Source organism: Pogona vitticeps, chromosome 3, assembly GCF_051106095.1.
Source record: "Pogona vitticeps strain Pit_001003342236 chromosome 3, PviZW2.1, whole genome shotgun sequence".
In the NCBI taxonomy this organism is placed as follows: Eukaryota; Metazoa; Chordata; class Lepidosauria; order Squamata; family Agamidae; genus Pogona; species Pogona vitticeps.
Window position 1 is genome coordinate 62964075 of NC_135785.1, and position 25357 is coordinate 62989431.

The following is a 25357-nucleotide window of genomic DNA, read 5'->3' on the forward strand; positions in this document are numbered from 1 at the left end:
TTTGAATTCAGTGGTTTAATTCACTAGTAATAGGAGATTTATGTGAAAGAAAACCCAGCCATGCACCATTTGAGCTGTCCTCTTCAGCATCATCTTTTTGCAAACATGGACAGAAACGAACTGCACACAATTATCCAGAAATCAAAAGCTGAATAATTTTTATCATGCCCACATGTTTTTGCCTAGGAAAAATATGTTTTGAATCAGTAGTATAATTTTTGCACTGTTATTCGGTGGTGCTTTTGAGTAGTAAAGAAAAACATGTGACATGAATGTCAGCTTTGAACATATCTTGTTCCTTTTGCTATTTTCTGAATGTTTTTAATAAATCTTGCTATAAGTTGCTGTTGTTTAGTCGTTAAGTCATGTCCGAATCTTCATGACCCCATGGACCAGAGCACGCCAGGCCCTCCTGTCTTCCACTGCCTCCCGGAGTTTAGAGGCCATTAAAGGAGACATGACATGATTGATGGTTGCTCTTGCTGCTGTATTGATTTCTAATTTTATCCATTATTTTGTGTTGGTTTAAAATGATTTGGAAGTAACTTGTTTCTGTGAAAAAAATAGAGACTACAAAAAATTCACAAATTCTGAAGCACAAAAGTCAGAAATGGAAAACATAGAGACACACCTACAAAAAGAATATGGATAAAAGCTTTGGAAAAACTAGTTTTACCCATACTTTCTTTGGCCCAGTAAATTTTATTGCAAAACCAGCTGTCCAAAGTGCTGATTGACTTTTCAATGACTGTGTTCACAGCACAGATTGGAGAACAGCTGTATTTCTCTCTCCCCCCCCTCTCTCTCTGATTTAGAACATTCTACAAGTAGATTATCTTTTCTTCCTTTTAAAAAAATACATTTATTCACATTTCACCCGTTCTCTTTTTAAAAAGTATGGTCTATTCAAGTTGTTTGAACTGCCCTCAGTGGCAGAGAGTGAAAGAATAACCTTGTTAACCAATGGACATTGGGTAAATGGTCTCTGCTGCAAAACTGGCTGGCCAGATTTTTGTCTGATTCTCAGTCCTGAAAGGACCACTATGGACAAACATGTGTGAGTAGACAGCTAGAATGCAACTTCTTGTTTTCCCGCTTTGCACATCAATACTTATTGTTAAAGCTTGGAACAATTTACCCACAAATCCACATTCGGATATGTTACACATAAAGGTTCATTCAGACATGAAAAACATGTGGAAGAAATTCAAAGTTTTAGTTAATTTCTGTATGCATATACTCAGAAGTGGTTCACCATTCCTTTCTTCTGGGGACATTGTGGAACTGGTGAAGCTTGCCTAAGGCTACATGGGTTGGTTCTTCTCCCTGGAGGAACAGAAGGGAATCAAGCTTCCAACCTCTGCTGAACTCACTAAGCTATCTAGCCTTATATGTAGGTCATTTGAGGGCACTTGAAACAAAACATGGGGATTTCTTCTCTGGACTGCGTTGGCATTATATATTTACATTACATTACAGGAAATAATTAGGACATTCTGGGAGCTTTCTGAGATTTAAAAATGGCAGCCATTAGATATTGTTGCTTGTTGTTTGCTGCCACTGACATTGTATGACGGAGCAACATTCTTAAGGAGAAAAACCTAGGACAAATGTGAGTGTAAAAGGAGCAAGATTTGAATGGAAATAACCACTGAAGTGAGTTTTTAATAACAAAAATGAAGGAAATAACTGACAAAATCCTGAAAAAATCAGGAACTATGCATCTAGCAAGGAATACACGCAAAGAAGTGGGTTGAAATATATACAGGTTTACTGACAGTGCTAAATTCAACAATATATAAAATTCAAAATGAGGACTCACACATGTACTGTACACACACACACACACACACACACACACACACACGCACGCACACACACACACACACACACACACACACACACACACACACACCCCAAAAGTAGCTCCACTTCTATTAAATTAGCTTGGAGATTTTGCCAAGACATCATGAGAAATGTTCTCAGGAAGCCATGTTTTTATTCCTTTAAAAACGGAACAATACAATAGCTTGGAAGTCCTGCTTAGAGTTGAAGAGTTCTATTATTATTATTAATGCATTTGAAGCAAAATGTACATATGTAGTATATCCTGAACTAAATTTTAATGCTAAAGTCATTTAGCTATGTAAAAAATGACCAAGGGAGGGGGAAATGTGAACAAAAAGACAGTGAATTTAAATATTGAGTTCAGATGCAACCTAAAAGACCACAAAAAGCACTACTTATTTTTTAACATAAGATAAAACAGAGCTCTGATCCTTCTTTGAAGAAGGAAAATGTGCATGTTCTGCTTGTGTTGTGGAAACGTCGTCCCCATAAGACAGTTCACGCTTTATTTTCATCCTTCATTCTCTTGGCCCTTTGTACTTCTTTGACAATTTCTGTGTCTATAAATCCCCAGGTTGTTTCAATCTATGCCAGATAAAGCAACTGAAGTTAAAAAAAAAAACCCAGAGCCCATTTACTGAACCTCTATTTGAAGGGCAAACAATTTAAGCGACTGGCCAGAAAGAAGCCATTGGCTTTAAAAGAGGTGTTAATGAACCTCTGAAGGGACTGTAATGGCTTCATGACAGCTACAGGACTACATTTTCTCATAGGAACTGTTTGGATGGGGTAGTGGGCATTTTATAGAATGCAGAGATAAGAGTAGAGAATGACAAAGATGCTGACTGGACGTTCTCTTGAGAAGTATTTATTAGAGCCCAACTATCAGATAGCCTCTTAGCTATACAGTCATGAATCTGACGTATGTATCTGACTTGGTTTGCTTCCTGACTCTCAGACTTCTGTGTGACAGTTTTTCATGCTGAACTGTGGAGAAAAAATGGAATAGAAAGCCAGCAAAATCCATATTTTGGAATATAGGTGATAGCCCTATAAGTACAAATACAGTGGTAAAATCGCTGTTAAGCGAAATCGTTGTCAAGTGAAAGTTAAAAACCCATTGGAATGCATTAAAAACTGGTTAATGCATTCCAGTGGGGGAAATACCTGCTCATTTTGCGAAGATCCTCCATAGGGGAAGCCATTTTCGATCGCTGTCTTCCGGAAATAGGTCCAGAAAACAGGAGGAGGCCATTTTGAAAACCCTATGATCAACTGTAAAGATCGTCGTGAAGCGAAAAATCAGTTTCCGAAGCAGGTACCAAATCAACGTTAAGCGAAAAAAACCCATAGAAACATCATCGTAAAGTGATTTTGTCATCGAACGGGGTCGTCATCAAGTGGGGCACCACTGTATCCAACTAAAGCATGAATCTGATGCCATTTCCAATAATATACTAATTATTGCTGGTGTTTTGTATAGATCAGGGATTAACTCTTCCCCTTTTGGTGACCATGATACAAACCGGGCCCTTCCCCACAGATGCTTTTTGAAAGAGAAAATTATGTTGGGAGTTCAAGTCAGGAATCTCAAATGGAACAAGCAGTTTGTCCCACAGACGGCAACGCACCTTGTGTTGAGCTTACAATAAACCCATTGGTAGGGGAGACAGCAACAGTTCATTTGGGATTGTGTTGTTGTAGATAGAGGCACAATCCTTACTCACAGACTAGCTCTCTAAAGTCATGTGGATTTACTTTGGGGGAAAGGAATGGTAAGACTGGAGCAAACAATACATACCCTTCTATGTATTTTCAACATAGGACTTCAAGTCTGTATAACCATAGGCTAGCCATTGTGGTTTATAACGAAACTGTCAAATTAATTACATCTCATTTCACCATGTAGTAACAAGTAACAGTATGATGAGTTGGATGTGCACATGCTTGTAGATAAAAAGAAATTTTAATAGGCATTTTCAGTTTTATCTGCTCTGGAATTATTCATTTTATACATTTTTATCCCTTGCTTTCTAAACACAAGCATAAGAAATAGCTTCACCTCAGGCTACATCTGTTTTAAAAGTGTTTACTACAGTCCCAACAACACCAGGCCCATTTTTATGTATAAATCTACATAAAGGACTAATTTTTGCTGTAGGCTAATTGTGAAATTACATTGGATGGTAGTACAGAAAAAAAATGTATCAACTCCTTCGTGGAAAAGAAAGAGAAGGAAAAAGGAGAAGAAATATTTGAGTGAAGACTGCTGTGTCCTAGATGTGATAAATTTACTGTTATAAAACAAAACAAAACAAGTTGTGGAATAAAATCTCCAAATCTTCCAAAATGCTGCCAAGGAATTTATTAAGATCTCATTGAAACATACGGCTAAATTGCATATTATTGTTTTATAAAGGGTCTGGACTATTTTCTTGGATCCCCACTTTTATCCCACCATTACATAAATGTTTGTGCGTGACTGCTTCTAAAGTTTGTCTTGGAACCCTTTCCCATGGGGTCTCCCTGACATCTTTATGCCTTTAAAATTTTCCCCATCTGTAAACTACCACCAACTTTAGAAGCTGTAACTCTAACTGACAAATTAAGAGTGGCTTTGCACAGTTCACACCAACATATCCATCACTTCTCAGTCTTTTCTACCTTCTCTCAGTTTGTGTTCCTCATGTTGAGTTTTCATCTTCAGCCAGGTATATATGGGTTAAGCTTTTTTCCCCCTCCATTATGGTTGCTTTTTCACCCTTATGAAAACAGAAAACATATTCCTCTTTCTTGAAGAAATTATGGAAAGGCAAACCAGTATTTATTTATTGAAGGATTTCCCTGTTGATTTATAATGCGTATTATCTTTTGACTCTTCTAATCCTAAATCTTATTCCTAATTATATACAGTGAGGTGTAGAAAATATAAATGTAAGTTGAGGGTTCAGAAAAGGACACAAAGAAAACTGCTGGAATGCAGGCTTGCACCAGAGCATAACCTAACAGCAAATACTTGGGGATTTATAAGCAACTATGACCACCTTTCAGTTAGAAAGAACCAGTGTGAAAATTGTCTTCTGGTGTCTGTGCCTGCTTCAAAATTTCATTGGTACAGACTGACATTCTTACAGGTTTTTCTCTCAACCAAGCCGCCCTCCCTTGGGAAACCCATGCCAACCCCTACCAAGTTCTCTGCTCATACTACCCCTGGTGCCAGAGGGTCTTTAAGTTCCATTTCTCAAGAAATCATTCCAGGATGCCTAAGCAATAGGTTTGGTTTCACTTCTTCCTCTAACAAGCATAGAGGAAGCATATAGGAATAAACGAGACACCAAATATCAAGAATTATTATTACAAATATTTGGAAAATATCAAATTTAGATTTGGATATATTCAGAAATATCCAAATATGGCATTGTTAACTGAATTACTAATATTTCTGAATCTGCATGCTCATCCCTTAAAGTGAATGATTCATATTAACAAAAGAAGAGGACATTAAAGTTTTGTGGGGTTTTTTTTTCATATTCCCAGCTCTTATATAACCTTTCTTCCACCTTTTATTTGTCAAATTGCTTAACAGAAATTTCCATTCAATAGCATTGTGAGGGTTGCTGTCAGCAGCCAATCAGAATATCTAGGAGGGGAGAAGGGAAATTTTGAATGTGTAAAGGACCTGGATTCTCTGGAACGAGGAATAATAGTTGCTCTAGTCATTCCTTGTAGGTGCATGAGTTATGCTGTCTGCCCACTCTCTACCTTCACCTTAGAGCCTTTCCATTTCTGCAATTTTTCTTGGTGGAGGGGATAATTTTTGCTTCTGTTCCTAGGCATCTAGCCTGTGCCAGAGTGCCTCCTTCAGATAATTTATTTTAGTTTTCTCTTGCAGGGGGATGTTTCTCTCTTTGGCTCTTTCTTGGATTATTTCTTCTGGCTGGCTGGCTTTTGTGCTACTGGCTTCTAATCTCAAAGAAAAGGAGAGATGGCATCAAGAAATATCCCATATTCTAGTAGTTTTGTTTGCAGGTAACTTGATTGGTATTTTTACCTTTATTCACTTTCTTGCTTTTCTTGGTTTTGTTGTTGTTGTTGTTGTTGTTTTTGCGAAGAGGCTGTGTGCTTTTTAAAAATGTCTCTAAATTTCCTTGTCTGTCTGTCTGTCTGTCTGTCTGTCTGTCTGTCTGTCTCTTTCTCTCTCTCTCTCTCTCTGTGCCTTTACGTGTAATTTTCCTCTTTCATTAGCTTTTATTTTTTTAATTATTTGATTAGTTTCGTTGTCGTTTAGTCGTTCAGTCGTGTCCGACTCTTTGTGACCCCATGGACCAGAGCAAGCCAGGCCCTCCTATCTTCCACTGCCTCCTGGAGTTGTGTCAAATTCATATTGGTTGCTTCAATGACACTGTCCAACCATCTCATCCTCTGTCGTCCCCTTCTCCTCTTGCCTTCACACTTTCCTAACATCAAGGTCTTTTCCAAGGAGTCTTCTCTTCTCATGAGATGGCCAAAGTATTGGAGCCTCAGCTTCAGGATCTGCCCTTCCAGTGAGCACTCAGGCTTGATTTCCTTTAGAATTGATAGGGTTGTTCTCCTTCCAGTCCAGGGGACTCAAGATCCTCCTCCAGCACCACAGTTCAAAAGCATCAATTCTTCAGCGGTCAGCTTTCTTTATGGTCCAGCTCTCATTTCCATACGTTACTACAGGAAAAACCATAGCTTTGACTATGTGGACCTTTGTCGGCGAGGTGATGTTCCTCCTTTTTAAGATGCCGTCTAGGTTTGTCATCGCTTTCCTCCCAAGAAGCAGGTGTCCTTTAATTTCGGGGCTGCTGTCTCCATCTGCAGTGATCATGGAGCCAAAGAAAGTAAAATCTGTCACTGCCTCCATCTCTTCCCCTTCTATTTGCCAGGAGGTGATGGGACCAGTGGCCATGATCTTAGTTTTTTTGATGTTGAGCTTCAGACCATTTTTTACACTCTCCTCTTTCACCCTCATTACAAGGTTCCTTAATTCATCCTCACTTTCTGCCATCAGAGTGGTATCATCTCCATATCGGAGGTTGTTGATATTTCTTCCGGCAATCTTAATTCTGGCTTGGGATTCCTCCAGTCCAGCCTTTTGCATGATGTATTCTGCATATGTTAAATAAGCAGGGAGACAATATACAGCCTTGTCATACTCCTTTCCCAACAGTTCTAACTGTTGCTTCCTGTCCCACGTATAGGTTTCTCAGGCGATAGATAAGGTGGTGAGGCACTCCCATTTCTTTAAGGACTTGCCATAGTTTGCTGTGGTCCACACAGTCAAAGGCTTTTGCATAGTCAATGAAGCAGAAGTAGATGTTTTTCTGGAACTCTCTGGCTTTCTCTATAATCCAGCACATGTTAGCAATTTGGTGTCTGGTTCCTCTGCCTCTTTGGAATCCAGCTTGTACTTCTGGGAGTTCTCGGTCCACATACTGCTGAAGCCTACCTTGTAGGATTTTGAGCATAACCTTGCTAGCGTGCGAAATGAATGCAATTGTACGGTAGTTGGAGCATTCTTTGGCACTGCCTTTCTTTGGGATTGGGATGTAGACTGATCTTTTCCAGTCCTCTGGCCACTGTTGTGTTTTCCAAACTTGCTGGCATATTGAATCTAGCACCTTAACAGCATCATCTTTTAAGATTTTAAATAGTTCAACTGGACTATTTAGTTCAGTTTACTGTTTAGTCCAGTTTGATTAGTTTACTGTATATTTATTCCTTAGAAGTGTGCAATTTGGTGGAAGGTTCTCCAATTTTGCAGGGTGGTGGAGGATGGGCAATTCTGCCAAGAAGCCTAAGAAGTCAGAGTTTGCTGCTCTATCTGACCATAAAGGAGGCTGGCTAGGGGATCAAGACTGTCTCAGTGGTAGTTAGATGCTAGTGCCAGGGCTCAGTAGTGCCCCTCACCACCCTAATCCAGAGGTGATTATCCTTTCTGCCCTCACCTGCTTCTTCAAGGGACCAACCAGAACGTAACTTTGGCTCTGCCAAGCCTCAGGGAGAATGTACTTCTCTGTGACTGGGCAAGTTGACATGGTGTGTGGATCCATGAGGCTGCAGGAGAGCTGGAGATCATCTTTGGCATTCAGCTGTGCCAGCCATCACTGCTTGGTCCGTCATCTGCCCCTGGAAACCCATTTTGGTTGAGGAAGAGGATGGGGAGGAAGAAGAGGGGGGAAAAAGGAGAAGGGTGCAGGAAGAGAAAATTTCTTTTCTTCCTTGCACAAGATGTTGTACTACCTTCACTCCTATGGCCTCATCAAGTCTCATGTGGAGGAGATTCTGCCAGCACTTGCTCTTGGCACTCCTATTGAACTGTTAAATCTGGATGTACAAGTGGTAGGAATCATACATAGGCCAAAAAGATCTGGTGGCATTTGGATGCATTTGCAAATGGATAATGAGGACTGCCAGTTTGCCATGTGCAACATCTGTTAAGCCTACACTAGCTGGAGGAATGATCTGGCACACCTCACCAATGTACGCCTGCAAGGATATGGCACACCTCACCACTATGCTGCAGCACATCTGGTAGAGAAGGCTGAGGCTAGTGTGCCATGTACATTGTGAGGCATCACCATAATATGAAACCATAGAACGCCTCTCTAGCCACCTTTTCCCCAGTGCACACTTCCACTAGAGGCTACAGAAAGATGCTCTTTTAGTCAATATATCCCATACTCACAAGTCCTATGCATGCAGCAATAAAATACCATGCTCACCCAGAAACTATTTCAAAAAGCAGTGAAGCACCAACAAATTAGAAAAGAAAAAACAGCTGTCTGAGTTCAATGGCACCTGGCTAGCACAGCAGAGACCTTTTAGGCTCGGGCAGCACAATCCAAAAAAAGAGTCAAGGATGCAGCCAGCCAACCAGCCAGCACCAAAAACAACTAGAGTAAAATGCCCAAGTTGTACACAATTGTACAGCCACACAACCAAGTGGCACACTGACATAGTCGCATCCTACCCCCTCCCCCAGTACAAGGGGATCCACAGGACAAACAAAATAATGTAAAAGAGCCCCACCAAAATATGCACCTCTAACAGAGTAAATACACCACAAATGAAATTATGTGTGTTTTTTTTAAAAAAAATCAATCAAACATTAAAAGTACTGTACACACACCCACGAACACAGAGGAAGAATAATAGAAAATAAACACACACACAGAGAGACACACACTGTCCCTTCTCATGAAACCAAGAAAAGCAAACAAGCAAATAAAGGGAAAAATATGACCAAACCCCCCAATCAAAATTATTAGAATATGGAGATATTTCTCTTTCTCCTATCACTTGATGCCTGTCGGATCACTGATCAGCTGATCAGTGGCCCATAGGCAGAATGAGAAAGCCATAGTATTTGTGGGCAGTCTCTGGAACCCAAAAATATGAAGGGATGAATATTTAACAAATCATTGATTTCTGATGAATATTGTGATCCTTTTTTTTATTCGTCCCCATGTCTGATCAGGGGGGTTCAGCACACAGTAATCCCATAAGAAATGATTAAGCAAAGAACACTCCTCACTGGGCTCCAGACATGTTCACCTATTTGGAATTACCACTCTCTTCTTCTCAGAGACATTCTGATTGGCTGCTGACAACAGTTGCAGTGTTAGTCAGTGAAAACTTATCAGATGATTAGACTTACAAAGGGTGAAAGAACAGTTCCCTGAAAGAGGGAACATGAAAGAAACATGAACCTTTCAGGTAACCCTCTTTCACAAACACAAATGATTCATGTTTAAGAGGTTTATTTTTGACAAACAATGAAAGAAGAAAAAGACAGCCTCTTTTGTGTTTTGGATCCTTAATTTAAACACAAAAGCCCCACCACCACCACCAATGTGCCACTATTACCATACCCAACATTATCAGATATCTAAGACTAAGCAGTATTGGGCTTCATCAGTTCTTGGGTGAGAGAACAGTGCTCTTCAGGTGAGGATAGAGAGAATCTTGCCAAAAATCATCGAGAACTGCTTCTAGTCAGCATTGACATTTCTGAGCTAGATGAACTCATGGCCTGTCTCAGTATAAAACAGCTTCCTGTTTTCTAAAACAGAACGTGCACCTGTCCTAAATAAATCTGCCTTTTTGGCATGCAGGGAGAGAGAATAGTTGGTGGGGAAGGCTTGTTCACGAGAACAAAAATTATGTGGTTTTTGCCAAAGTTTAACATTGTATTCACTGGGCCAATTGACAGAATAATGAATTCAGATTTGTCCCTTACTATAGATACTCTGATCCCATCCACTCACGGACATGTTTCAAGAGTGTTTAACATGATTAAACACAATTGTTTACATTTGGTATCTATAGCCAGTTAGCATGTAAAACCCAGATTCCAAAAGCCAGGGTTATAATATTACATTAGGTAAACATATGCTTAAACTGGGACCTTTTCGAATACAGGTTATGATAGTATCCCCAGGGGCTGCAGCAGTTACTCCAGAGATGCTAGAGCTTAGCTTTCTGCAGAGAGTCAAGTCGCTAATAATCCTTTACAGAGGAAAGAGAATTGGGTTGCTCTGTACATGCCAGAGGGTATAAGTGCAGTTATTCCCCATCCCACCCCCAGTACAAAAGCCTTGCCATTTGCCCTCTCTCCCAAAGACTGACTTTTATATACCTCATCACCTAATGCCTTATTTTAATCTCTCCTCACTTTAGGCAATGCCTTTGCAGGCAAGGAAAGATTGATTTCTTTTGGAAAATGAAAGGCATGTGACAGCAGTTTCTTTTCCTCACTCTGTATGCTTTATATATACTGATGCTACCTGAGCTAAAAATAATAATAATAGATGGTTGGTGGGGGTTTCTATAATTTACTTTTCCCCTTAGTCATCCAAAGATCCACAGGCTTAAAAAACAAAACAAAATATATGTAGCAGAATATCACCTCCGGTATTACACCAGAGAATTGCCAGCTTGTCTGCAGGCCCCTGTTTCTCTGCCTTCAATAACAGCTTGAACTGCAGATCTACACAGAGCATAACGTTTATCTCCATGCATTGAATTCACCATTTCATTTCTGTGGATCGGTTTGCTGCTAATAGCAAAGGGTATGATCAGATTCTTTCTCCTTCCCATTTTTCTTTGGGCATTTGGTATTTAGTCTGGGTGAAATGGAGTCCATGGGCAGCATCAAAAGTCCAAGAAGTTGAACCTGTGCTTGTTAAGAGGGGTATGTGAATATCCTTTGGTTGCTGAAATTCCCCAGTTGAATAACAGCAATGTGACTTATTCTTTCTAGTTCTGCAATGTTGATTCAATATATTCATACATGTGGTAAGAATAAACCACACTGGTGGTAAACCCATTAATTTATGTACTACTGAGTTGTATAATGGTTCAAGTATTGCAGTAAGATTGGGAAGAGCAAATCTTCAGTCCTATTGAACCATGAAACTCAATGAATGGCCTTGGGATCCCATCAGGGGATACAGAGAATGCTAATCAAATTTGCAGGTGACACAAAATTGGGTGGAATAGCTAATACCCTGGAAGACAGAAATAGAAATCAAAATTATCTAGATAGGCTTGAACACTTGGCTGAAAACAACAGAATGAAATTCAACAGGGATAAGTGCAAAGTACACCTAGAAACAAGAAATTGAACACACAGTTACAAGATGAGGAATATTTGCCTCAGCAATATTACGAGTGAGAAGGATCTTGGAGGAGGTGTAGATCACAAGTTGAATATGACAGTGTGGTGTCATAAAAAAAAAGGCAAATGCTATTTTAGGCTGCATTTACAGAAGTACAGTCTCCAAATCCCATTGGGTACTACTTCCCCTCTATTCAGCACTGGTTAGGCCTCATCTTGAATCCTGTGTCCAGTTCTGGGTACCTTCAGAGGAGGACAACAAGGGTGATCAAGGGACTGTAAACCAAGTCTTATGGGGAAAGACTGAAAGAATTAGCATTTAGCCTTGAGAAAAGAAGACTGAGGGGAGATATGATAGCACTTTTCAAATACTTTAAATACTGTCATAAAGAGGAGGGGCAGGATCTGTTCTTGATAATCCCAGAGTGCAGGACATGCAACAATGGGTTCAAGTTACAGGAAGCTAGATTTTGGGGTGTGGGTGTGTGTTTGTGTGAGCAGCTTTCTTGGGGCTTTCCTGAGACCACGCCTTACAATGACCTGCTGATCTCTTGGCCCGTACTACTCTGTGCAACTGGCCTCACTAGTGTCCAGGCTTTAAACCAAAATCTAGAGAAGGTTACTTTTGAGATTTCAAGGCCTAGATTTCCCCGGCCACCATGACCACCTTTCCAGGCTCTGCCTTGGTGTTCAAGTAGAAGGGAAAGAATAAATTGGAAACAATATATACATTGGCATGCATTTGCTTCACAAGGAACAAACCCTCTTTCTTTTGTTTATGGAGAAATGAATCCCACTACTCATTTCTGAGAATTCAGAGTTTTAAAAGGGTAAATGCTTTTAGTTCGGCACAACACGTGGCTATGAACAGTTCTTGATGACGTGAAAAACAGGTGGCGTCCCTCAGTGACAGTCCCCACTGGAAGAAACTGCGGAATTGCCGAAACAGGTGGTTTGGCACAGAGACGAAAGTGGTTGCTGCTGCTCACTTTGTGTTACTTAGAAAGAATATGAATCAATCTAGTCAGCTGGCAGCAGAAAGGGAGTTGTGGGGGAACAAAGACAGCTGGCTTGCCTGCAGTGCCCTCTCTTGTCCACAGCAGAGGGCCAAGCAGATCAAGGGAAGAGGGAAGGAGCAAGGCTACCTCAGCCTGCAGCATGGTTTAAAGGAAGTCCCAAGGGAAGAACCAAATACCCTGCAAATTATTCCACTGATTCTCAGCACTGACAATCAACATAAGGATTGAGAGAGGCATTCTCCTGTACTGTGCCGATTGCAAAAGGGGAACAGTGAGTCCAGTCAGAGGCCACCAAGGCCATTTTTATCACATCCGTTGCAAGGTGTGTGTGTGCGATTACAGCATTTGAGAGTGTCCATACACGGGGAAAGCAAAACACTCCCCCTGGAAATTAGACTTGCTTTTGAAGAGTTAAGTACCACAGAAGAACAGAGTATGTCCATGCCAGCTACAGTTCTATGGAACAGTAATGCCTTTAGCTCAATTTCTATTCTGTTCTATTCTAGGTCAGAGCTGAGCTAAAAATTTTAAGAGATGAAAATTGCTGAGAACCATTTCGTAACCCCACGGGGCCAATTTTTGTTCTAAATATTTCCTGCCTTTCTTTTGTGACGGAAGGGCAGAGAATGGCATTTGTACCTCCCATGTGTGTCCCTCATTTATTTAAAGTAACAGGAAGTACTAAGGAGGATGTAGAATGGCCAAGCTACCAATTTTCAGTTCAAGTGCAGTGCTAACCTTTGATGTACATCCTGACAAAGCATTGTTGACATACCTAGAAAGCAAGGGCACCCATGATAACATTGACCATGACCTCCCCAGCCAATGCATGTCCTAAGCATTTGCTGTCTCTCCGGTGTCTTTTAAGGGGAAAAAAGGTTAAATACTCTAGACCATGACTATTTGAGAGACAAAACATCATTTCTCTTTCCCTGACAACAGTTAAAATCCAAAGATTGGCTGTCAGCAGTTGGTTGCTTTCTGCAATTACACATTCTGTGGTGTAGTTATTACTTTTAACTACCAGCACTTCCCTATTGTCATGGAAGGTTCAGGAGGAAAAACAATAATGTTTTCATGTCTTCCTTAAAAAAGAGAAAAAGGTAATTTCTGAGCCATTGTAATGCAACTAAGGCTCAAATGTAGACATTGAGGGAAACATATATTTCCTCCAGTTAACCCATTTCCTTCCTATAACATAATTTCCTAGAGATACATTCTTCAACAATCAGGTTTGCGAATTAAGCCTGTATTTACATTCCATGACCAATCCTAAAGCAAAGCACACATGGTTGAGCAATGTGCAATGACAGATATATTTCACTACTACTAAAGAGAGCACCTCATCTAAAAATGTGCTACATGAATCATCTAGTTTGACCCTCAGTATCCTACTAAGCTTGTGGGGGGAAAAACATCATGTACAATCCTCCCAGGATTTTAAGTTGTTTTCTTTTTTTAAAGAGGCTCTTTTCTTGATTTCTGCCATCAGAGTGGTATGATCTGCATATCTGAGATTGTTGATATTTCTTCCGGCTTGGGATTCATCCAGTCCTGTCTTTTGCATGATGTATTCTGCATATAAGTTAAATAAGCACGGGGACAATATGCAGCCTCGTTGTACTCCATTTTTGCCAATTTTGAACCAATCAGTTGTTCTATATCCAGTTCTAACTATTGCTTCCTATCCCACGTATAGATTTCTCAGGAGAGAGATAAGGTGGTCCAGCACTCCCATTTCTTTAAGAACTTGCCATAGTTTGTTGTGGTCCATAAAGTCAAAGACTTTTGCATAGTCAATGAAGCAGAAGTAGATGTTTTTCTGGAACTCTCTAGCTTTCTCCATAATCTAGCTCATATTAGCAATTTGGTCTCTAGTTCCTCTGCCCCTTCGAAATCCAGCTTGTACTTCTGGGTGTTCTTGGTCCACATATTGCTGAAGCCTACCTTGGAGGATTTTGAGCATAACCTTGCTAGTGTGTGAAATGAGTGCAATTGTACAGTAATTGGAGCATTCTTTGGCATTGCCCTTCTTTGGGCTTGGGATGTAGACTGATCTTTTCAAATCTTCTGGCCACTCCTGATTTTTCCAAACTTGCTGGCATATTGAGTGTATCACCTTAACAGCATCATATTTTAAGATTTTAAATAGTTTCACTGGAATGCCATCACCTCCACTGGCCTTGTTGTTAGACATGCTTTCTAAGGCCCAATTCACTTCACTCTCCAGGATGTCTGCCTCAAGGTCAGCAACCACACTCTCTGGGTTGTCCAGGATATCCCAATCTTTCTGGTATTCTTGCCACCCCTTCTTGGTGTTTTCTGCTTCTATTAGGTCCCTACCATTTTTGTCCTTTATCATGTCCATCCTTGCACAAAATGTTCCTTTAATATCTCCAATTTTCTTGAACAGATCTCTGGTTTTTCCCTTTCTGTTCTTTACCTCTGTTTCTTTGCACTGTTCATTTAAGAAGGCCCTCTTGTCTCTCCTTGCTGTTCTTTGGAAGTCTGCTTTCAATTTTCTGTAACTTTCCCTATCTCCCCTGCATTTTGTTTCCCTTCTCTTCTCTGCTATTTGTAAGGCTTCATTGGACAGCCACTTTGCTTTCTTGCATTTCCTTTTCTTTGGGATGGTTTTTGTTGCTGCCTCCTGTACAATGTTACAAGCCTCCATCCATAGTTCTTCAGGCATTCTGTCCACCAAATCTAGTTCCTTAAATCTGTTCTTCACTTCCACTCATAAGAGATTTGGTTTAGATTATACCTAATCTAAAACCTAGTCTAGGTTTAATTCATTCATTAATATGTTTGCATTTGTGGTGCCCATGGGCCATGTTCTGGGAGTAATACAATTCTATGTTAAAATGCCATGCAGAATCACAGCAGTAGAGTACCTTTCTGTTAACTTTGAAAGAACAATGCTGTAAAACACTAAAAGATTGTAGTGCAGGATGAATCCACATTCACTCATAGTCAAACTACTGATCATCACATGAAAGTGATGTAGCAACTTCATGGTGACTGTAACACGTCATAATAACTTTAACACATCAAGAAATATTACCGGCTGTAACCCTGTTGCATACATTATACCTGTAGAAGGGTCAGTTCCCAGCAGCAATTATATATAATTGAAGACTTCCTCTTTCTTTCTCATGGCTTGTTCAATGCACAAATAACCTGTTGAATTGCATGGGGGCTGTAGGAGTGACAGGACAGACAGAGGAAATTCTTAATTACTGAAAATTTCTGCTGTCAAAGAATGTTACTGTCAGGGAAAAAATTTGGTAAAGATTTCCTCCTTCTGTTATGAATTTCCCACAGCTTCCGTGCAATGAAACTAATTACTCACAAGTGAAACAAGCCACGAGAAGGAAGGAATAAGTCTTTAATTACTTTAATCATCCTCTATCGGTGACATCTTTGGCCTTCTACAGGTGAAACCTATGCAACAGGATTTCAGCCACTATCTATTTACTTTCACAATGGGAATCATCAAGGTATCAGTACTAGAGTTGTGTTTTGCACTGAAAGAATTATGGTTCTGTAGAAATGTGACAGAATAGTCTAACCTTTTAAAAGAGTCAATTCTAAATATTGGACCAGATGTACAATATATTTTAGAGCTTCAAAGGTGTTTGCAGGTTTTAAGTTAATTTCCAAACCAGCAACTCTGGTTGGCAAACTATTCTCTAATAGCAGCTCTAGCCTCTCTGTTCGGGTCCCACAAAACTCTCTTGTGCAGAGCATTCATTTACTGCTTTGTTCTAAAGATGAACCTTCCCTTCCATGTACACACCTCTCTAAACTCTTGTGAAAATATTCAGGTCTGCTTTCAGGAGAGTGGATGGAGGGGAAAACAGAGAAGGAAATGGGTTAGGTTACAAATTTCAGTCCATCACATTGGCCAAATGGACCACCCAGTATCTAGCATGCAGGTCTCCTGAGCTGTTTGTTTCCTTGGTTCATAAATAGAACAGCTTTAGGATTCTATGGCTTCAGTCAGAAACGTATTCTGCCAGGTAGTGAATGAATTGTTCAGTGGGGACACAGTGTGCCTGCACAAAATAACAAAGAAGGGACTTTAAAAATCGATATGATGCTGCAGCTTGCAAGAAGCAAACTTAGTTATAAGCTGTATTCAGTGTAAGAAATAAAGCAGGTGGTCTCAGGCCTTAGATAACTGGTCAGCTATCCCTCTGGAAAGGAGAGAGAGAGAGAGAGAGAGAGAGAGAGAGAAATACAAGACTTAAAATTAAAAGGGCTTTTTCTTGTTTGTAACCTGAGGATAGAAAATAGTGTCACATAGAGATGCAGGGCAGGGAGGGGGATTGGAGTCTGAAAGATGAGTACAGGCTGGTTTCACTATACCTTGGGAGAAAGAAAGAAAGAAAGAAAGAAAGAAAGAAAGAAAGAAAGAAAGAAAGAAAGAAAGAAAGAAAGAAAGAAAGAAAGAAAGAAAGAAAGAAAGAATGCACCTATCTCAAACGAATACCAGGTGAAATTCTGACTAGCCATTTTATGACTGCAGTGTTGCCAGTGCTACCCTTGCAAAACAGATTACTTCAAGAAATCACAGAACATGCACGCAGAAGCCTAGAATACTTTGGACACTGAAAGAAAAAGAAAAAGTACAGATTGTTACAGTTGGCAATAAAAAATGAATAGAAAGAGTATAGCAGGAAGGAGAAGAACTTGTTGGCTGAAAAAACATGGAGATTAATGTGGATGTAACACATCATTGTTTAGCGCTACCTTAACCAAGCTTAAAATATCCTTGATAGTCATCAAATCATAGAATAATGGAGTTGGAAGGAGCCTATAAGGCCATCAGTTTCAACCCCCTGATCAATGCAAGAACCCAAATCAAAGTATATCTCACATATGGTCTTGTAATTTTCTTTTCAATGTCTCCAGTGTTGAAGTGCTCACCACCTGCCAAGATTGTTGGTTCCATTATTGTACTGCTCTTAACAATTAGGATGTTTTTCTTAATATTCAGCTTAAATCTAGCTTTCTGTAGCTTGAGCCCATTATTACATGTTCTGCACTCTGGGATGATCAAGAACAGATCCCGCCCCCTTCTTCTTATGACAGTCTCAAATATTTGAAGAGTGCTTCCATACATCTCCTCAGTTTTTCCCCTCAAGGCTAAACATGCCCAATTCTTTCAGTCTTTCTTCATAAGGCTTGGTTTCCAATCTGCTACTGTGTTGTTCTCCTCTGAACTTGTTCCAGCTTGTTGGCATCCTTTTTTAAGTAGTTTCCAGAACAAGACGCAGTATTGTAGATGAGGCTAACCAACGTTGAATAGAGGTGAACTAGTACTTTATGAGATTTGGTGACAATGCTTATGCTAATGCAACCAAAATTAGCATTTGCCTTTTTTGCAGCAACATTGCACTGTGAGCTCATATTCAGTTTGTGATCTACAGCAATTCCAAGATCCTTCTCTCATGTAGTATTACTGAGCCAGATGTTCTCTATCTTATAACTAAGTGTTTGGTTTCCCCCGCTTCCCCCAGGTGTAGGACTTTGCACTTATCCCTATTAAATTTCATTGTTATTTTCAGCCCAGTGCTCTAACCAAAGTTTTTGAATTTTGTTTCTGTCTTCCAGAATATTAGTTATTCTACCTGATTTTGTGTCATTCACACATTTGATAAACATTCCCGGCAACCCCTGATTCAAGTAATTAATAAAAATGTTGAAAAACACCAGACCCATGAGCCTTGTGGTATCCCACATGTTACCTTCTCCAGTTTGAGAAGGAGTAATTGATAAGTATTCTCTGGGTACAATTCCACCTGAAAATTGTTTTGTCCAGCCCACATCTAGTTAGCTTGCTGATCAGAATATCACAGGGCACTTTGTGAAAGGCTTTGCTAAAGTCAAGATATATTATGCCTACAGCATTCACACTGTCTACCACGGTGGTTACCTGAACCAAAAAATAGATATGTCAGGCAGGATTTATTCTTGACAAATCTGTGTTGGCTTCTGTTTGTTACTACATTGTTTTCAAGGTGCTTGCAGAATAACTGCTTTATAATCTGCTCCAGAATTTTCCCTTCGATTGATGTCAGGCTGAGTGGTCTGTAATTCACAGGTTCCTCCTTTTTGATGATAATATCAAACATCTGGCAGAAGAGAAACTAGAAGAAAAACATGATGGTTTGAATTAACTCATGCTTAAGTAATTGCAACAGCCCCTATTATTTTGTTTTATGGGCTATTGCAGAAATCATATTGTGCTTGCTGATAGACGTTTGGATTACTATCAGGAATAGCAGGACTGTCAACTGTGGCTGTAACTACACAGTGAGGGAAATGTGAATTAACTTGCCTGCTATTACTGCAAAGTCACTTTGGAACATTTATTTTTCTCTGATATACAATATGTGGCCACAAAATGTAAAGGAGGAAAAAAAAAAGCCTTCTACTTGCAGTTCAGTTTGAAGTGCCTGTGGATGGCACAGTTCAGGGGAACTGCCTTAAGAGGACTTTCCTTCCTCTCAACCATTTTTGCATCTTGCCAGCGCGAGAGTTCTTAAGTCATTTTTAAAAAGTGCACAAACAGGACTGCAGGGGGGACCTTTTTTTTAAAGTGGCAGCTTAGGGGAGCAGAGGCTTTACAGAGGGAGGTGAATGTTGGTGTTCTCTCTCTCTCTCTCTTTGTGTGTGTGTGTGTGTGTGTGTGTGTGTGTATGTATGAATGAGTGCATGTTCTCTCTTCTCTTTGCCCCTCCCCCCTCACAGACACACTATTTCATGCTCACTTTTCTCCTGGCTGCCACTTCTCCTCTTCCCCCCACTTCTCCTCTAGAGGCAAGCCACCATCCCCATCCACACAGGAAATACCCATTTTGAATCTTTCCAGCAAGAAAAAAGTAGTAGCCTCTAGACAAGAGAGAAAAAAAGCTGGTTTGCAAGCCAGAAGGGCTGGACACATTTGATTTAGCCTTTGCATCATGTGGGCAGAAAAAAAGAATTTGAATTCGCTCATTTTGTAAATGGAGCAAATCCCACAGTATTTGGTAGCACTCTGTGATAATTATTCTGATAGCCCTTTCACCACCACTTACATATTTGCTGGAAGTGCAACAGATAAACATCCAGGCTAACACAATTAAGAAAAAAAGAAGAATTTAGGAGAAGAGAGATGTAGATTTCTTCAATAGACCATTAGATATTATTGTCAGTCTTATCGTCATCCAGCAAATAAAACCAAACACTTGCCATGTGTCAAGGAGGGCATTTCTTGCTCCAGCTGCCTGCAGTTCTCAATTGCACCATGTCAGCAGATCTTTCCCAGCTTGACACACAATAATAGATAGGGCTGGTTTAAGTTTTCCATGGAAAAAAGGAAGCCCATCTGTACCAAATTCAAACCAGTGTTCTATTTAAAAAAACACAATAATAAATATGGATGAACTGAGGCATGCTTGGATTTTTATGATGTTTGATGACAACTGGTATCACTTACAGAACTTGCATCATAAAAGAAAGTGCAATGATGTTGCATGTCATCGGACTACATTAAACGTCAGGAGAAATGTGTTTTTTCTTTATGTTTCAATCCAAATTTGGTTTCGGCATCTACATGAAAGCTAGACATTCTGGTGTTCATAATACAGTTAGGTACAGTTCGGTTGCACTCCTCAAAACACACCCTGTTTTGTTGGCAGGCTGAAAAGACCATTGAGCTAATCAGTACATTCTTAACACGTTCTAGAATGAAATAATTAAATTATTTCCCTTCTCTCTCTCTTTAATACGCTAGCTGGTAATGAAACCAGTGTCCTGCATTCCTAACATAATAAATGATTCTGTTCACCATAAAAATAAATCTTGTAACATACAAATACATGTTTTGTAAAAGCAATTATGTATATTACCATTGGTGTGTGGTCTGAGCAGAGATGCACATCACCCTGCCACTTTGGACTGAGGTGTTCTCCCACTAATCCAAGCACAGAGTGCCCTTATAGATGTGCATTTAGTAAGCTGTGGAGGTCTGAATGGATCACTCACAGAGAGCAAAGATTGTCAGTCACTTTGAGTACTTCTCTGTACTGGAGTTTGGAAACTGAAAGCTGAAGCTAGTGCCTTAACAGATGTGCCCTGTGCTTGTGCTGTCTTTCTGTGTGGCCATTTCTTGTTGTTTAGTTGTTAAGTCGTGTCCGACTCTTTGTGACCCCATGGACCAGAGCATGCCAGGCCCTCCTGTCTTCCGCTGCTTCCCGGAGTTTGGTCAAATTCATGTTGGTAGCTTCAGTGACACTGTCCAACCATCTCATCCTCTGTCGTCCCCTTCTCCTGCCTTCACATTTTCTCAACATCAGGGTCTTTTCCAGGGATTCGTCTCTTCTCATGAGATGGCCAAAGTATTGGAGCCTCTGCTTCAGGATCTGTCCTTCCAGTGAACATTTAGGGTTGATTTCCTTCAGAATGGATAGATTTGTTCTCCATGCAGTCCAGGGGACTCTCAAGAGTCTCTTCCAGCACCACAATTCAAAAGCATCAATTCTTCGGCAGACAGCCTTCTTTATGGTCCAGCCATACTTGCCCCTAATTCCAGACAGAAAAGATGGAGTACCCTTACATTTTTCTGGTCCTATATTTCCTTGTGAGGCATCTGTGGGGCAAAACACATTCAGAGGGAATAAAGTTACAGAAGGAGTTCTCCCTGAAGTGGCACAAAGATATTCTTGTGAAAATATTGTTGACTTCTTGAAATTCTGAGTCATACATAACAGAAGATATTATATTGCTGGGGAGAAATCTACAAGAAATCCTTGTAAAAACAAAGATGCATTTCCATGAACCTCTGTTTTAGCCCTAAGCCTCACTTTATATCTACAGGAATCCTATAGTGAGTTGGGATTGTCTTAAAAGATGTTTGTATAAACAATTGATTGTTGAAGTTTAAAATGGCAGAACACTTCTTGCAATTCAGTTCCTTAATCATTTAATTATAACGTGAAATGGATTGTGCTCAAAATGTGCATGCTAAAGACACACAGTATTTGACTATTACCTTTCCCCCTATTTTCTTCCTTTAATATAACAAAATTAGCACAAACCAGGACACATATTCTTCAGATTGCTTTTAATAACTTTTAAGTCTTTGAACTTGAATGTGAATTTCAGCCAACTCTTGAAATCCCTTCTTGGTACAAATATCCAAATTGGTGCCAGAAATTAAAAATAAACCCATTAACAAGACTGATAACACACTTAACCATTTCTGACACAATCCAGGTCAGATTTAAGAGTTACATGAAAACCACCTCCTTCAAGGCAGTTAGGATTGCTTCCTCTCATTAAGAGTCACTTACCACTTCCCTACAGCTGGCTAGTGAGCTAGCTCTTACAAACCAAGAGGAACCAAATATTACAGGTAGACTTTTACTCACTCTTTCAAGCAGGTCATATTACTTGCGCCCCAGTAACTGAAATTAATCCAACTACACATAACTAGATGGTGGTCTGAATCTACCAGCTTCTAGGTGGACTATTCTAGCAGGTTCTCATACCCATGTAAGAAAGTAAGCTTAGCCAATTGAAACCTATAAACAAAGAATCAGGAAATGATGTAACTGTGACAAGGTAGCTGCCAAAGGAATGCTACATCCACACTATCCTATTCTAATGAACCAGAGGGTGATCTGCCCCACATGTTCAGCCCTCAACATGTTCAGACCATTGTTTTTCCTAACAAGGCAGGCTCAGTGTTGTATTTACCACAACAGTGATTGTAGGGATCCTCGTTATCAAGTATGATAGAATTTTCATCAAGTCAAACAAGAGATATCTTTAGGTAATCAATATACTAATTCACAGCCCTTCTGCACTGACTAGTAGACAAATGTTGAAAATTAGAGCTCACCCTGGAAGAATTCTAATGCCTATTACCAATGGGCCTTTTGTATTTATACAAAAAGAAAGGATGCTCTTCTTTGTTTTTGTGTCCTTTAATTGATTACCAAAAGAGAGCCTCTTAAATATGATTCACATTAATAAAAGAGGGGTGGATGAAAGTTTCGTATTTTTTACATTTTTCTCTTTTGTTTAACCTTACGCTTCATCTGTCAAATTGGTCAGTAATTTTTCATCCAAAGCTTAGCAAGGGCTGTTGTCAGCAGATAATCAAGTGGGGGGGGGGGGATGTTGAAGAAGGAATTTTGAATTTGTAAAAGGATTGTTTGGAACCCAGTGATGAGTTTGCTTTCTTTCCTTCAGTCATTTCTTATGGGTATGTGAGCAACTGCTGCCTCCATCTTGGATTGTGCCACCTGCTTCTGTCCCTCCATTTTTGATCCTTTCTTTCTTTCTTTCTTTCTTTCTTTCTTTCTTTCTTTCTTTCTTTCTTTCTTTCTTTCTTTCTTTCTTTATTTATTTATTTATTTATTTATTTATTTATTTATTTATTTATTTATTTATTTATTTGACTTATATGCCACCCACACTACCCAAAGGTCTCTGGGCAGCTTACAACAATTAAAATACAATAAAAAGATAAGACAATTAAAATATATACTCTAAAAATTGCCATCAGGACCCACAGTTGATATGATTTCAATTTAAAGCCTTCTGGAACAGGAAGGTTTGGACCTGGTGCCGAAATGTCATCAGCGTCGGCGCCAGATGAATCTCAATTGGGAGGGCATTCCATAGTCTGGGACAGTTGCCGAAAAGGCCCTTTGTCTACAAGCCCTCCCTCTTACCTCCTTGAGGGAAGACTCTTTCAAAAGGGCCTCCTGGCTAGGTAGGTAGGTTAACTGCTGGGTAGGTTCATATGGAAGGAGGCAGTCCTTCAGGTATCCAGGGCTTTATATGTCAAAACAAGCACTTTGAATTGGGCCTGGACAGCAACTGGTAGCCAATGTAATTTAAACAGAATCGACTTGTTATGTCCCCTAGCGGCCCCACCACTCACCAGCCGCACAACTCAATTCTGGACCAGTTGCAGTCGCCGGACCATCTTCAAAAGCAGCCCCATGCAGAGCACTTTGCAGTAATCTATACAAGATGTTACCAGTCCATGTGTAACTGTCATGATACTCTGCTTGTCCCGGTAGGGCTGTAGCTGGTATAATTTCCACAGCTTATGGCGCTTATGGCCACCAAGTCCACCTGGGCTGCCAGAGTTAGACTGGGGTCCAGGAGTACCCCCAGGCTGTGGACCCTGTCCCTTGGGGGGTGTAACCCCATTCAGAGCAGGGAAATGGCCCTCCAGCCTGTCCGGCGAAATACCCACTAACAGCACTTCCATCTTGTCTGGACTGAGTTTCAATTTATTAACCCTCATCCAGTCCATTATCAAGCCCAGACACGAGTCCGGCACAGAAAACGCCTCACCTGGTTTGGTGGAAAATGAGCATAGAACTGAGTGTCATCAGCATGTTGCTGACTCCTCAGCCCAAACCTCCTGATGACCTCCCCAAGCGGTTTCATGCAGATGTTAAACAGCATGGGGAACAATATTGAGCCCTTAGGAAATCTATGACATAAACATCATGGGACAGAGCAACTGTCCCCCAGCACCACCCTCTGGAAACAGTCAGCTAGGAAGGAGTGGAACCAGCCTATCCAGAAGGACACCATGGTCAATGGCATTAAAAACCGCTGAGAGGTCCAGGAGTATCAACAGGGTCATACTCCCCCTGTCTTTCTCTCGGCAAAGATCACAGTATAGGGCGATCAAGGCAGTCTCCGTACCAAAACCCGGCCTGAAACTCAATTGAAATGGATCCAGAAAATCCATTTCATCCAGCAGCACCTGGATTTGCCCGGCCAAAACCCACTCCAACACCTTTCCCAAATAAGGGAGGATCGCAACTGGTTCGTAGTTAACCACAAGCCTTGGGTCCAGGTTAGGCTTTTTTAGGAGTGGCCAAATTACTGCCTCTTTCAAGGCAGTAGGGACCTCTCTCAAGGAGGCGTTCACAGCCTCCTGGACCCAGGTGCAAACCCCTTTGTCAGGTCTTCCAATTAGCCAAGATGGGCAAGGGTCAACCAGAATGGTGGTAGAACGGACAGATCCAAGCAGCCTGTCCACATCCTCAGGTCTCAACAATTGAAACTCATCCATTAATACTTGACCTAAGCATAGCACACTGGACACATCCTCTGATTCTGCAGTAACAATGGAGTCCAACCCACTGCGAATCTGAGCCATGTCCCCCTCAAAATTTATGGAAACTCATCACAGCGAACTGATGAGCAGTCCAGGACCTCCACCGGATTTCCTGGTTGAAGAACATCCCGGACCACCCGAAACAGCTCTGCTGGATGACATTCTGAGGAAGCAATATGGTTGGAGAAATATTGCCATTTCACCAGTCGTATTGCCACGAAATAGGCCCAATAATGGGCTTTAAGTTATGTTTGATTGGACTCCCAGCGGGATTTCCTCCACCTGCGCTCCAGCCGTCTCCCCCCCCCACATCACCCGCAGTTCAGAAGTATACCAAGCAGCTGTCTGGGCTCTGCGTGCAGGGAGAGGGCACTTAGGCACAATCATGTCAACCATCCGGGTCATTTCCCTATTCCATAGGGCAGACCTGAGCTTCTGTCTTTTTTCCCCTTGATTTGTGAGAGGGGTCTTCCATATTTCTTTGGATAATTTTTGCTGCCCCTGCCAGAAAGCCTGGCTGAGTCATTGTGCCTCATTGGGAGTAATTTTTTGATCCTCTCCTCCCTGATTCTTTTGGGGATGTCTCCTCCCTCTTTGTTCCTTTTCTTTCTTGCCTGTCTGGCTTTTGTGCTGCTGCCTGCTGGACTCAAAGAACAGAAATAAGACATCAAGTGGTGATGGGGAGGCAAAACAAATATCCCT

General features: G+C 40.7%; 1 long non-coding RNA gene across 1 annotated transcript in view; it reads left to right on the top strand.

Annotated features, from left to right (window-relative positions):
* LOC144587912 (uncharacterized) overlaps positions 1-25357 on the top strand; it is a 67613-nt gene that overhangs the window by 17019 nt on the left and 25237 nt on the right. The window lies entirely within an intron of this gene.